The following is a 13,634-nucleotide window of genomic DNA, read 5'->3' as shown; positions in this document are numbered from 1 at the left end:
ACACCATGAAAAAGATAAAAAAAAAATTTCTCACATAAAAATGGCAGTATAAAAATTACAGCTCCAGCTGACATCTTCATTTAGGATCTAGCTCATACAACCCTTTAAACAATCCATACAGTAAGAAGTTAAATCAGTGCCAATCAGACAGTTTGTCTCCATAAAATTTGTCCTTAATAGATAACAGATCACTGAACATAAAAGAAGAATTGAGATTCATATTGAATTTTAAAAGCATATCCTCATATTCTATGGGCATTTATATTTTAATCAAACTTCTGCTCACGTCTATAACTATGTAAAAGGTTATCTTTCAGTTAATGTGCTCAGTGGAAAGTGGAAAAAATTAAAAACACTGTTGGAAATAAGTGTATACAGGGAATGGGACATGGACACCCAAAAGTAGCTAACTTAGGAGCAAGGAACTTTTTTTTAATACTGTATTTAATTGAAAGTGCTATAAACAACATAGAAAGGGTGTTGATTGGCTTCTGTTAGGACACCACAGAGCTGTCTTGAGAGCAAAACAACTCAAATGGAAAAGCCATCTATATGGAGATTACTCTTCCCAGAACCCCAAGAAATCCTATTACCAACTTTTTAGGGCCTTGAAATTACAGTTAATTTGAATTAGTCCCTTGTCACAGCTTCTATCTAAGGGACTAGACAAAACTTTTGTCCAACTGCAAGGCTTCAGAAATGAAACCAATCTTTTTCAGACATGAAGGTCTACTGCTAACTGAATAATAATCACATCATGCCTCTATCCTCCACATTCTACATTTTCAGAATGAGAAAGATAAATTTTTCTTTGGATCTAAACATACTAAAAAGTAGGTTGACTTTTATTAATTTCTGACAAGAATGTACCTTTTGCCAATCTATATACAGCCTAGAATATCAGTGTTCCTATAATAATACATCACTGATTTTATCTATATTGCTCAGCTCCCATCCAATAATTGAGGATAATATTATACAGAAATAAATTACATGAATAATTTCAGGAATATAACTATATATTGCTGCTTGATAGGACTTAAAAAGTTGAAACAGACTAACAGAAGATATTGGGAGGGTGAAGATTTATGGTTTGGTAGTAGCCTTTTTTTCCTTTTTTTTTTCCTTTTAAAGTTAGGTTTCCATATGGCTCAAATTGTCAAAGATGAAAATAAAACATCTTAAAGAAAAGATGGCAAGAATCTCTTCAAACCAGATATACCAAACTCCTCAACATTTACTCTAAAATGTATCAAGACTTCCTATTTCAATGCCACAAACTCAGAAAACTATAGTGTCAGTAGCTGTAACACTGAAAAGGTTGGAGCAAGAATTCTTATTCTAGCCCATGTCCTACCATGCCTGTCTCTTTGTGTGATATCTGTGTATTAAGCCTCTAATTATACTTGCCTGCCACTTACTTCAGTTAGACTGACAGACTATTCAGATACCTACAAAACAAATAATAGCTTCATGAATTCAGCACCTTGCATCTCAAACAAAAAGCTACTGAGTTACTTTAAAAAAGATCAACCTTGAACATTTCTTTGCAAAGGCCTTAAAATAAAGAAAATAAAAAGTCCTGCCCCACAAGTCAGTAAGAGGAAGGTGCACTGGTCAATCCGAACAAGCAATATGGAGATGGATGAAGGCAGGGAGTTTCCTGAAATTTGGATCTACCTGCTTACCCTTTGTCCCATTGTAAACATGCTGCTCTGACTAGGAATAGGATCGTAGGGTCACAGGATACCTGAGGTTGGGAGTGACTTCAGGAGGTCATCTACTCCAACCTCCAGGCAAAAGCAGCTTTTAGAAGTTTCTGTCCTTATGGCTTTTCCCAGTACAGTGCTCATGTTCCAGCCTTCAGGCTGTGGTTGCAGTTCAGGGATACAGCACTATGGTCTCTACATTGGAGCATGTGCACTCCTATATCAGACTGGAGTCCTCACAGAGTAAAGAAAGAGGATAAAACTAAGTTACAAGTGAAAACACATAGACGAACTAGTGGAGAAAAAAAGTGGAAAGACAAAGTATTGTGCAACGGAAGCTCTTTTACAATTCCTCTATTCAAGAATAGTTTATCAAGAATTCACTAAACTACTTCTAGCAGCGATTCTTGTTGATTACTTCCTCAGCTGGTTGCTTTTCAAATCTGGATAGCTTCAATCATATTTGAAAACAGACTCAAGACCAAATTTCTTCAAGTCCCAACACAATCCCACTCCAAAACAACCAGCTGCTGGTGGAAGACACCCAAATCATTATCTGCTATGTAGAAAAGGTACATATTAAGACTCACATCTTAACCACTCCAAAAGGTAGCAGCCAATCAGTACACAGCTCCAACCCCAGCCATGGCATGTGCTGCTGCATGGCCAGCAAAAGAGGTAGAAGACAGGGGAGGCACTGCAGAGGGAAGGAGGAGAAAGATGAAGTGCACAAATCTGGCAGAAAGTAGGCTTCATCAGCTCTGTTTCTCACAGAACAGTTTGCATTTTGAAGAGCTTATTCTCTAATAAGTTTCTTCTAAAGCCAACTCTCTTAATGTTTTTAAAGTTGCATGCAGACCCTAATAACTTTTAGTCAAAAAGAATTATACAAAAAAAATCTCAAACTGAAACTAATATAGAGAAGCAAACCCAAAAGTTAGTTTCAAGGCAATTCACAGTTTTAATACCTAAGGGACATTAATTTCTAGGAAAACAACAGTTAAAACCAATTTCTACAGAAGTATTTGCAAAAATTGGAAGCAATCAAAGTCTTGGTTGTTCTGTAGTGCTGAAAATCTGCAAGATGAGAACTTTACTGGAGAGCAAGAGCATCACCAGACTACTATTCTCCACTGGAAAGCACATAGACAAAGTATCAAAAAGTTATGGAGTTATTTATGCTGACATATGCATTCACAGAAGCCAGGCTACTTTTTGGAGAGGAACCATGGCAAACACATTTAAAGCTTTTACACTCAGATCAACTCTGGACTGTTTGCTTCCTGATGGTTCACTGGAATTTTTAACATGATAGTGTGAATCATCAATCACATGAATTGAACTCCTATGATCTTTCAGTTTTAACCCATGAGCTGCTACAATATGAGCTAAAAATCCCATAGGACAAAAAAAGGTATTCTTAAACTAAAACAGGCTGTAAGGAATAAGCAGCAGCCTGAGGAGCATGACTGTAACCATCACATTTCACTGTCATCTTTCATGAGGAGTATGGCCAAGAGGCAAACATTCCCACCGTAAAACATACTAAAAGCATATTAATTCAGATATTCAAGCAATTCTGATTCCAAATATGATGCAGGAAATATTAGTATAACTGCAAGACTAGGGAACTTTAACCTGTAAAGAAGCTGCATAGTTCCAGTAAACTACCACTGCCATGCCAGATGCTGCAGGTGCACTAGAGGTTTTTGTGGTCACTCTAGCCCACAATTAAGGAAGTACAGATCTCAGCTGCTAAAATGCACTACAAAAACTTATCTGTCATCAGGCATGTCAATTTAAATCTAAATCTTTACTAAACATAAGCTTAGTGTAAAAGTGAACAAGGAGGTAAAAAAAAAAAGTCATGGGGCTGAGTCTTGTTGCTCCCTAGTTGGCACTAATGAAATTAAGCAGCTAAAAGCTTAAGCACACCAAAATAAAAGTGATTTTACACAATTCTTCCACAAATTTGTAATCTGAAAAGTAGAGATTTTCAACATCTTCCTCAATATGTGATCTATTATCACATCTAGCAGAGAACAATGTGAATACTCACAGTTTAGAGCTAATCCTGAGGAGACATATGATGTTAAAACCTAAACTGATAGAGAAGCCAATCCTCCTAATACTGCAAAGCTGAAGGAAGGCAGACATTTTTCTCAGAACTGATGGTTTTGAAAACATTTCTTTAGAACTGCCTCCTGCAATGCAGATGCCCAAAAACCTATTGCATTAGGTTTTTATCCCCATTACATATTCAGGGAACCATAACAAGCCAGGTCTGTTGTTTTCTGTAAAGAGGACAGAATGCTTAGGCAAGAAATTCAAATGCAGTTTACAGCAGGACAAGCCAACAGTACAATAAGCTTGTGGTATGTACTGCATCCTTTGCTAATGTGAACAGCATAGTCCTATCTAGGTGGTAAAAGTGGCATGACCTAAAGACACAGTGATGAGTAATTAATCAGACCAAGCTAAACAGAAGGAGGTCCTTTATCTTGTTCCTACAAGACATACATCTTTCACTGCTATACCCTTTCACAAATTAGTTTTTTAACTTCCAAAGCAACTTGACTACAATACTCAAGTTCAGTATAAAATATGATCATGCAGAGATAATCAGGGGCTGCAGTAAAACTGTCTAGCATTTCCTCCAAATACTTATTGGGTCTGAAATGTTCCATTCCCATTAAGAAGGACAACATAAGCTTTCCCCTGAAGTGTGAAAGCCTCAGGCAACACCATGTGATGAATCTCTGTATGTGTAACAATGAAGTATATTACGATGTTTTGGAATCCATTACAAATATTCTGTAGAATACAAAAAGTCATAATTCCTTTATTTTTCAGAGTCAGTATCTTCCTATAATACTACTGATATCTCTTTACAATGCTAGAAGCACGTACTTCTCCCTTGCAAAACAAAATCAGTAATCTCTTGGCTATCAGGATTCACGTCATATTCTATCTCAGAACTGAAATCTCAACATTCAAAATTCTTATATGAATCTAAGCAACCCATTCCCCAAGCTCATTCCTTTTTAAAACGTATGCAGAAAATGCTCGGAGGCAATTGTTCTTTTTCAAATTTCCCTATTCTAATTAAGAGGTTAGAATTAAAAAACTGCACAATTTTAACCCAGCAAATCCTATTGGTAGAGTCAGACAGACTGCTGCCACTTTCTGAGACTGAAGTTTGGCACGTTATCATCTTTAAATAATGAGCAGGTATCAGGCAGTATTTTTACTGAAAGCAATGTTAAAAGAATTACAGTAACACCTGCCATTTTGTACCAACCAAACCCCTACTGCAGAGATAAGCACAAGAAACTTTCTGTTACCCTGGAATAACCTAGAAGCCAGACAACTATTGGGTAGCACGTTGTTACAGACCAGCAGATGTAGCAAGACCTGAGGCCAGAACAAGTGGCCCTGTATAAAGTGTGCCTACGAGCTGGAGTAACAAAAGATTCCCACAGAATGAATACTACCTCAGTTGCATTTAACTAATGGGAAAGAGAGTGTGCAGTCACTACTGCCCAAAAATACTAATGTGTTGATATGTTCTGTGCCTGATCTATCAGGAAAGAACACAGAAAACCTATGAACAAAGTACTTGTTTTTGCTACCTGTCAAAGAATAATTACATCCAATGATTTCAGGAGTAACTACATGTGTTTAAAAATGGAGTTAATTATTCAGGGCCAGAATACTGTTTCACACACCTAACTTTTATGTCCAACTTTGAAAGCATTGGCATTTTCTTAGCCGAAGCAGCTGCTGACCAAGCAGCAAATTCCATAGATAAACCACATGAATTTTGTTCCCCCTAAAGACTGCTCACATTTGCTAAGGCAATCCAACAGGGCAAAAAGCATCTTTGAGGTGGTTTTTCCCTTTTAAAAATCTATTTTATGTTCATATACCTGTCTAAATGCCACCTTTTCTAGAAGTAGTGCTGAAACGCTTGCAACATTTTTGGCACAGACAGTAAGCTCAGACAGTAAGCTCAGAATATGTGGTTCCTAATACATGAGTGAACCTGCTACCATGATGGTACACTGAGTTTGAGAAAAAGATGCCAGCAGGAGTAAACACAGTGCCACACAGTCTAACATCAAAAGAGCAAAGGCTCCACTGTATCTTAAGCACTGGAAAATTACTTCTACACTCTTAAGTTTTAACAAACAGCACAAAGCTATTTGTTTACAGGACTCTAAGAAAAGATTCAAAGCTCTTACAAGCACTTGCAAATACACTGTGTATGGCAGGTAAGCACACTTCAAGCAGATAGAGGTATTGTCATAAAAATAGGAAGACTGGTTGTAGCACATGGAACCTGACCTTCTCTCCTTTACTTGGACTTTGGAACAAATAACAAAGGAAAGGAATGTGATAGTGAAGGCTAAAGCAGGCCACTGATACATAGCCATGGATACAAAGACTGTACAAATGCTACTGCTCTTTAAGTTATCTAATCCTTGTCAGTAACTAACATTATGTAATATGGAAGAGCCAATGAAGAAACTTTGCAGAAATAGCGACACATGTGAAATCACTGCACTGTCTTATATCAAAGGCAGTATATTCAGTACAACCATGTTCCCAGCAAAAGAAAAAAAAAGGTTGAAAATTAGATATCAGAAGAATGTTTGCATTAAAACTTAAAATCCCTATTTTGCTTAGTGAAAAAATAGTTTCTCATCATATCTGAAAAAACCCCCAGTTGGAAGCACTCCACAATTTAAAAAGAACCTATTATAGCCAAGACAAACATATAAAATATTTCTGCCACACTTGCAATGTGTTTAAGAGGTAATATAATCTGTGCGGTTGTCTATGCAGACATGACACTAGAAGTTTTGTGAGTAATAGGTGTATTTGCTATAGAATCTGTTCTTTTAAGAAAAGGAGGAACATGTATCAGTTCATAATACAGTACAGTATTCATCTGTATTATGAGAGTGGAAAACAAAAATATACCTACTTCAGGTTTACATAGTGAAATTTCTCACACTTATCTCATGTCATCAGTCCTTCCAAGCTAGGGACAAGAACAACATGAAATGTAGGAGCCAATAAAAAAAAAAAACAGAGGAACTTGTGTTGTATAGTTTGAACGCAAGAAGGGCTGTAAGAAAACAGCACAAATAATATTCAGCAAGCTTTCAGAAATGTTATGGGTTTGTTAAGATTAAACCAACATATAAACAGATACTAGTTTTTATTTTAAATTTAAAATAAGTCTACATTTTAAATATACAAACCACTAAACCTGTCATTAGAAAAAAAAAATATTCTTCATGCATGGCAGGAGGGCAAGGCTGGACTTGACTGTAGAAACAAAAATGTAATTTTTCACATTAAATAGTTATCTAAAATGTGTATAAGGACATTTGAGACACTGAGGATTTGGAAAGACTATTAAAGGGTTACACTCTTTCTCCTGAACTGTCTGTCCCCAAATCTGCATTTTCAGCCTCAAATAAAAGGAGGCTAGGGAGAGAGAAATGTCCTCTTAATACTCCAAATCTCTCTGAATTGTCCTGACTGAAATTTCAGAAGTGTTACTACGGAAAAGCAACATAGTATACAGTTTTCAACCACCCTTTCCTAAGTTTTGTTGTTAATTCAATTTGGTGTAGACCCATCTTCCACACTTACCTAATCAAGGCCATAAATCTCTTAGTTTATGCTGAGTTACTTAGTAAAAATATAATTTTAACAGAATTATAAAAATTAAAACTGCATACCCAGGCTTTGTTCCTACTAATGTTAGTTTACCAATTCTGCTTAACTGGGAACAAATCAGTCTCCACAATTCCAAACTCCAAAACATCAAAGTTTTCATAGAAGAAAGAGGGGAACATTCACTCTTATTTGTGGACCCCATGTTGGACTCATTGCTTGAGTCTTGCTCCAGATCTTGATCTTATTCTCACCAAAACTACTGTTGTCGTTATTGTTTGGCTGAGGGGAAAGAAGGGACACTGACAGCCCAAAGGCAAGTTCCAAAAAACAGATTCATTTTCACAGGTGCTGAAACTGGCATACAGAAGCACTCTGAAGAAAACTGAGATTCTAAATACTACATTGGAAATCTAAAAGGTGAGAAGTATTTCAGAAAGTGCAATCGCTTCCTTGGTGGAGACTGCCAATTGAAAATCACCTGTTCCAAGCAACACTAGTTTGAATTTTTATCACTGCAAATAAGCATTAGAGTTTAAGTCAAAAGAAATAAGAATACCTGGTATAGGTAAGTACAACTTGTTGTCCAATATTTTTTTCAACAGATGAGGAAGAAGTAGAGGTTTAACTGATAACTAAACATCTGAATCGGTAGCCTTTGAAAATGCACACTTAAAACTTCCATTGTTAACATTTTCTTAGAAAGAAACTTGATATTTTTCTAAACTTAAAGATAAAATAAGCCTAGAAATCTTAGTCAATGTTATTTATGAACTGTATAATCTAATAAGTCAGAAAGGAGTTTCAACAATCCAGCAGAAAAGGAAGGGACTCAAATGCTGTTACACTCCACCCCACTTAACCACTTCAGCAAATGAAATGACCAAAAAAGATCAAGAAACAGAAGTGACAACTTAGAAAATCTACAATATTTTATAACAATAGTTTAATGAAAGATAAATAAATAGAGATTTTAAGAATAAAATCCTTGAAAGAGATGGATACTGAGGTAATGGGGTTTTTTTTGTTTTTCATATTTCCCCTTCCCTTTTTACTTAGGCATCATTCAAATACATATCTATCTATCATGTCCAATTTATATGTTGTATCTTAAGATCCTTGGTACAGGACTTGAATACATAGATGACTATCTCACCACTAGGTGACATCCAATTTTTTCCCCACAAAATTATCAAAGAATACAAATAATTACCATTGATTAATTCCTGGCTGGATATGCCAGTAACTGCTCAGTCTACAAGTGTTTCCAAGTACCAAAGCTCCTCTTACCTAAAGCTTTCTTTAGGCTCTTTCTGAATATTTGGATGCAGCTTCAGAGTTGCTTTCTGTGTTACTGCAATTTCAAAACCTGCTGGTCAAATCAGAAATAACCTCACTTCTGTAAGAAACCCAGAACATGATCCCTTAGATAAAACTCTTGATCTCAGCAAATATGTACATGAAAAGTGCCCTCATATGCTCAACTGTGTAGCAGCCTGTAGCAAAAAAGTGCATTAGATAAACCAGCAGTAGTTCTATTAAGTCTCCACACATCTTCAGCCTTATGACTGGTTGGTTGCTTAGGCAAATCATTTTCACTTCATGATCTGAACAAAGGATTACACAAGAGACACTTAAATCAACCGGCTAAAAGCAACCGTACTGGTAGTTAACCTTTACTTTGATTTGAATTGTAATTCCCTGTTGATGCAGCATCAGCAGCTATGAAAGGAAAGCCATGCTTTCTGAGCATGGAGCATACATATGAAGTAGAGTCTAGCTTTTAAAGTTAGCTAGAGCAAACAGATAACTGGATCCACTCATCGCAGAACAGCTTGTCATCTTAATGTTTACGACCAGTCCAGAAGAATGGGATGCAGCCTCTCAATCCACCTGAACACTGAGTACATAGTAGCTTCATCACCTTTTGACACACTCAAAAGGAGACTTCTTCCAAAGTTACTTGTGAGGCAGAATGCCCTTCCATCTCTGCTCAGTCAGAGAAATGAAGAGTAGAAATACAGTACTGACTGGAGCCAGGGGAGCTCTGCAGCCCAGTTCTTCCTGTCACAGACAACCAAAACAAGTTATGGTCAATCCAGACAGACTTTACATGCAATTTTACTCTCAAAAAATAATCTGCAGAAATATGAACCTGAAGGCAAGTCCTACAATTTCTTTACCTTTACCTTAGCACCATCTTCTATTTCACTGATTACTCACTACCTCAGGGAAAAAGTCTTCAGTGTTAAAAAAAAAAAAAAAAAAAAAAAAAAAAAATCGGTGCAGTGGAAATGAAATACTTACTCAATAATACAGAATACACTCTTGGAAAGTTATTGTAGTTGATTTGCTAGCAATATTCCGTGCTTGGCATGGAATTATTCCCAGAACTGCAGATTTCCTGCTACTACCTAGTAACCATTCTTCAAGGATTAGATTTGCCATTTATATCAAACTTTGCTCACTGTGGTCTAGTGTCTTATCTTTTCTTGATGAATTGTATACATTAGGATAGTCAAAATCAGTACACAGTGGTTGCTGAAGATTGGTTTGTTAAATCACCAAAAAAAGTAGAAATTGAGAAAAAAAAAGGCAGCAACTTTATACATTTAGCAGAAAATGGTAATAAAAGCAGTTAATCAGACCTGTGCTTATAAACAGTTAAGAGAAGTGCTGTATGGTTCCACCTGAGAGGTACTATATTTGAAAGAACATTATTTTAAATTCTTCATTCATTGTTTGCTGATAAGCTTTTCTGGGCAGTGCTGGGTGTCCTGGAGAAACTGGCTGCTCGTGGCTTGGACAGGTGTACTGTTCACTGGGTAAAAATCTGGCTGGATGCCTGGTCCCAAAGAGCTGTGGAGAGTTAAATCCAGTTGGTGGCCAGTCACAAGTGGTGCTCCTAGGGCTCAGCAGTAGGGCTAGTTTTGTTCAATATCTTTATCAATGATCTGGATGAGACGATTGAGTGCACTCTCAGTCAGTTTGCAGATGACACCAAGTTGAGGGGGGAGCGTTGATCTGCTTGAGGGTAGAAAGGCTCTACAGAGGGATCTGGACAGGCTGGATCAATGTGCTAAGGCCAATTGGAAGAGACTGAACAAGGCCAAGTGCCATGTCCTGCACTTGAGTCACCACAACCCCATGCAACACTATAGGCCTAGGGAAGAGTGGCTGGAAAGCTGCCCAGTGGAAAAGGACCTGGGGGTGTTGATCGACAGCTGGCTTGAATATGAGCCAGCAGTGTGCCCAGGTGGCCAAGAAGGCCAATAGCATCCTGGCTTTTATCACAAATAGTGTGGCCAGCAGGACTAGGGAAGTGATTGTCCTCCTGTGCTTGGCACTGGTGAGGCAGCACCTGGAATGCTGTGTTCCGTTTTGGGCCCCTCACTATAAGAAAGAGATTGAAGTGCTAGGGCACATCCAAAGAAGAGCAACAAAGCTGGTGAAGGGTCTAGAGTGGCTGAGGGAACTAGGGTTGTTTAGCCTGAAGGAGGCTCCTGGGAGACCTCATCACTCTCTACAACTACCTGAAAGAAGTTTGTAGCGATATGGGTGTCGGTCTCTTTTCCCAAAGTAACAAGCGAAAGCATGGGAGGAAACAACCTCAAATTTCATCAGGGTTGGTTTAGATCGGATATTAGGAAAAACTTCTTCACCAAAAGGGTTATCAAGCACTGGAACAGGCTGCCCAGGGAAGCAGTTGAGTCACCATCCCTGGAGGTATTTAAAAGATGTGTAGACAGGGCACTTAGGGACATGGTTTAGTGGTAGACTTGGTAGTGTTAGGTTAATGACTGGACTCAATGACCTTAAGGGTCTTTTCCAACCTAAATAATTCTATGATTCTATAAATTAATTGCTTACCATGGGGATTTTTAAACATTAGGTGTAAGTCTTATAAATCTGACCTAATCAAGTAGATTGGTCAATTTGCACAGACTTTCTCCATTTATGTGCTGATGGCATACTGCATTCCCAACTATTAAAACCTGTAAAAGAGCACACAGTGAACATCATTGTACCTTTTCCCTCTCCTAACTCACCACATTCACCTCTAACAGAAAGATACATCATCCTCTCACTGCATTGTGCCATCATTTCCTGGACACCTGTGTCCAAGATAACGCAGAGACAGTTCTGTTTTCCATCCTCCTCTTTGTGAGGATGCTCCCTTCAGAGTATAAACTCTTGGGCTTCCTACTGCTGCTACCCAGCAGAAGATGAAATGATTAAAAATGCGAGCAGGCTCTTCCTACTTCTCCTTTGAGCACTACGTCCACAGATTCACTACAAGGACTGTACATCTATTTCCAGGAGCAGCTAACACAGGAATTAACTTGTGGTTCCTTACTTTGGAGCCTGGGATGGTCACAAACTCTTAGCTAGCTCTTGCCTTACTTTAGTTTCCAAGCAAAGACATAGGATTCACTTAACTTCTAATTCCTCCCCTCTCTAACTGCCACCTCTTCCCCTCTGTCACAGTATGTCTTGTCTTGTCATAGCTTAGAAATAAATACTTCAAAACTTTGGAGGAAGCAATAAAAAAAACTTTAAAGTGGAAAAAAGGTACTTAAATAAATAACAAACATTAATTTTAAAAATTTATTTGTTGCTCTTCTAAAATACCACCCAACAGAAGTTATATTGGATTTCTTAAATCTTGCCCATGGACAATTAATTTACAGCATAGTCAGTAAATAATCTCTGTTGCTATTTTCATGCACAGCACAGACATAGCTCTCTGGGACACAGAAAGTCACTTTCAGAAAGAGTAGAAGGGCATTGGCACAGACTCTTGATGATCACATGCAAAACCCCTGAATATATTGGGAAACCTATGCAAAATCCTAACCAAAACCTCATGCTTCAGTGGGTCAGGCAAGCAGTAATGCTTCTGGTTTCACACACACACAGAAGAAAGGGAGTGGGAGGGGGAACCTCAAACAAAAAGTTATATTTACTCAGAGTCTGCATGAAAGCAAATTACTCATCTTAAGGGATTTCTGGCCCTGAAGCTTACAGAAAAACTCTATGCAGTGATACCCTGCACGGATCCTATAGAAGACAAGTGTAACTTCTTAAATTCAAGACATGCTCAAATCTCTGAGCGCACAAATTCACAGGAAAAAAAAAAAAGAAACTGAAAACTTACTTATGACATCTGATATTTGAACGACACTACACTTCATTAGTGGAACACTGTTTAAGTAAAAAATAAATCTCCATATTTTCAAAACTCTTGCTGCAAAATTGCATGTTGCTGGAGAAGTAATTGAGGTTACTCTTTATCATCACTTCAATATTGCATGACACTATTTCTTCTTGTGGATAAGTATCAACAGGTATAATATCATACATTAAAAATTACAAAATTCAGCAATGCAGTGGTTTTAAAAAAGGCAGGCTTTTCATTTTAAAATGTTTTCAGCTTGCTCTAAACCAGTTCCTTCTTGGTTTATGATGATTATTTCTTGTCATATCAATTTAGTTCTTCCTTCTATAATGCAAAATAGTGCCTGTACTGTTATGCTTTGGGCTGTCTCCAAGTTGTCCATAAAAAACTCTATTACTTGTTGGGGGTGGGGGGGCAGGAATGGGGGAAGGGGGAAGAAAAAGCTCATCTTATCTTTTCTAACAAGCTTGTTCAGCAAACAAAGCCGTATCAGCAAACACGTTAGTTACACTAAGATTCTGACTAAAGGTTTCCTTCTTTTCTACTATGTGTCCCTAATTGTTCCATGCATTTCAAATTTCTTCTGAGCAAGAAAATAATTCAATTCTATACAGAAAAATTATTTGCTGTTACTAAAGAAGGGGAGTACACAATGCCATTCATGTAATTTAAAATCAGCATCTATCCATAGTAAGTAAACATACATTTATAACCTTCCCTCAGCTTAGAAACAAGCTAGCCAGTAGAATTTCAGGGAAATCAGAATTCCTACTTTAAAGCCTTTTGCCTTCATTTCACCATGATTTCACCTACCACCTTGGAGCTGGGGCACAAGGATGTTAGCGAGAATTAAAGTCTCCAAAAATCAAGTGAAGCACAGAAGACCTGATAAAAACCTTGGAATCCACCACTCCAAAAGTTACATGTCATCTTAGAAAATCCAATCTGCCAACAAATTGCAGTTCCCAGTACTAATAGTTGTACATGCAAAAAGATGCAGTCAGAGGTTCCAAATTCACTCACGTGCAACAAGGTGGTTGAAGTCCCCAGTTTCT

General features: G+C 37.6%; 1 protein-coding gene across 3 annotated transcripts in view; it reads right to left on the bottom strand.

Moving 5' to 3' along the window:
* The window catches only part of LNPEP (leucyl and cystinyl aminopeptidase), an 81,151-nt gene that overhangs the window by 52,081 nt on the left and 15,436 nt on the right, over positions 1–13,634 (bottom strand). Inside the window, exon 1 of one of the 3 annotated variants that reach the window (XM_075726164.1) lies at positions 2,300–2,332. The exons of the other annotated variants lie outside the window; for them this stretch is intronic. The gene's annotated coding sequence lies outside the window, so the exon portion shown is untranslated. Of the gene's footprint in view, positions 1–2,299; positions 2,333–13,634 lie in introns of those variants that run through there. 3 annotated transcript variants of the gene reach the window in all.

This window comes from Pelecanus crispus, chromosome Z, assembly GCF_030463565.1.
Source record: "Pelecanus crispus isolate bPelCri1 chromosome Z, bPelCri1.pri, whole genome shotgun sequence".
Classification (NCBI taxonomy): Eukaryota; Metazoa; Chordata; class Aves; order Pelecaniformes; family Pelecanidae; genus Pelecanus; species Pelecanus crispus.
Note: the sequence above shows the minus strand (reverse complement) of the source record. Positions and strands in the feature narration are given on the sequence as shown.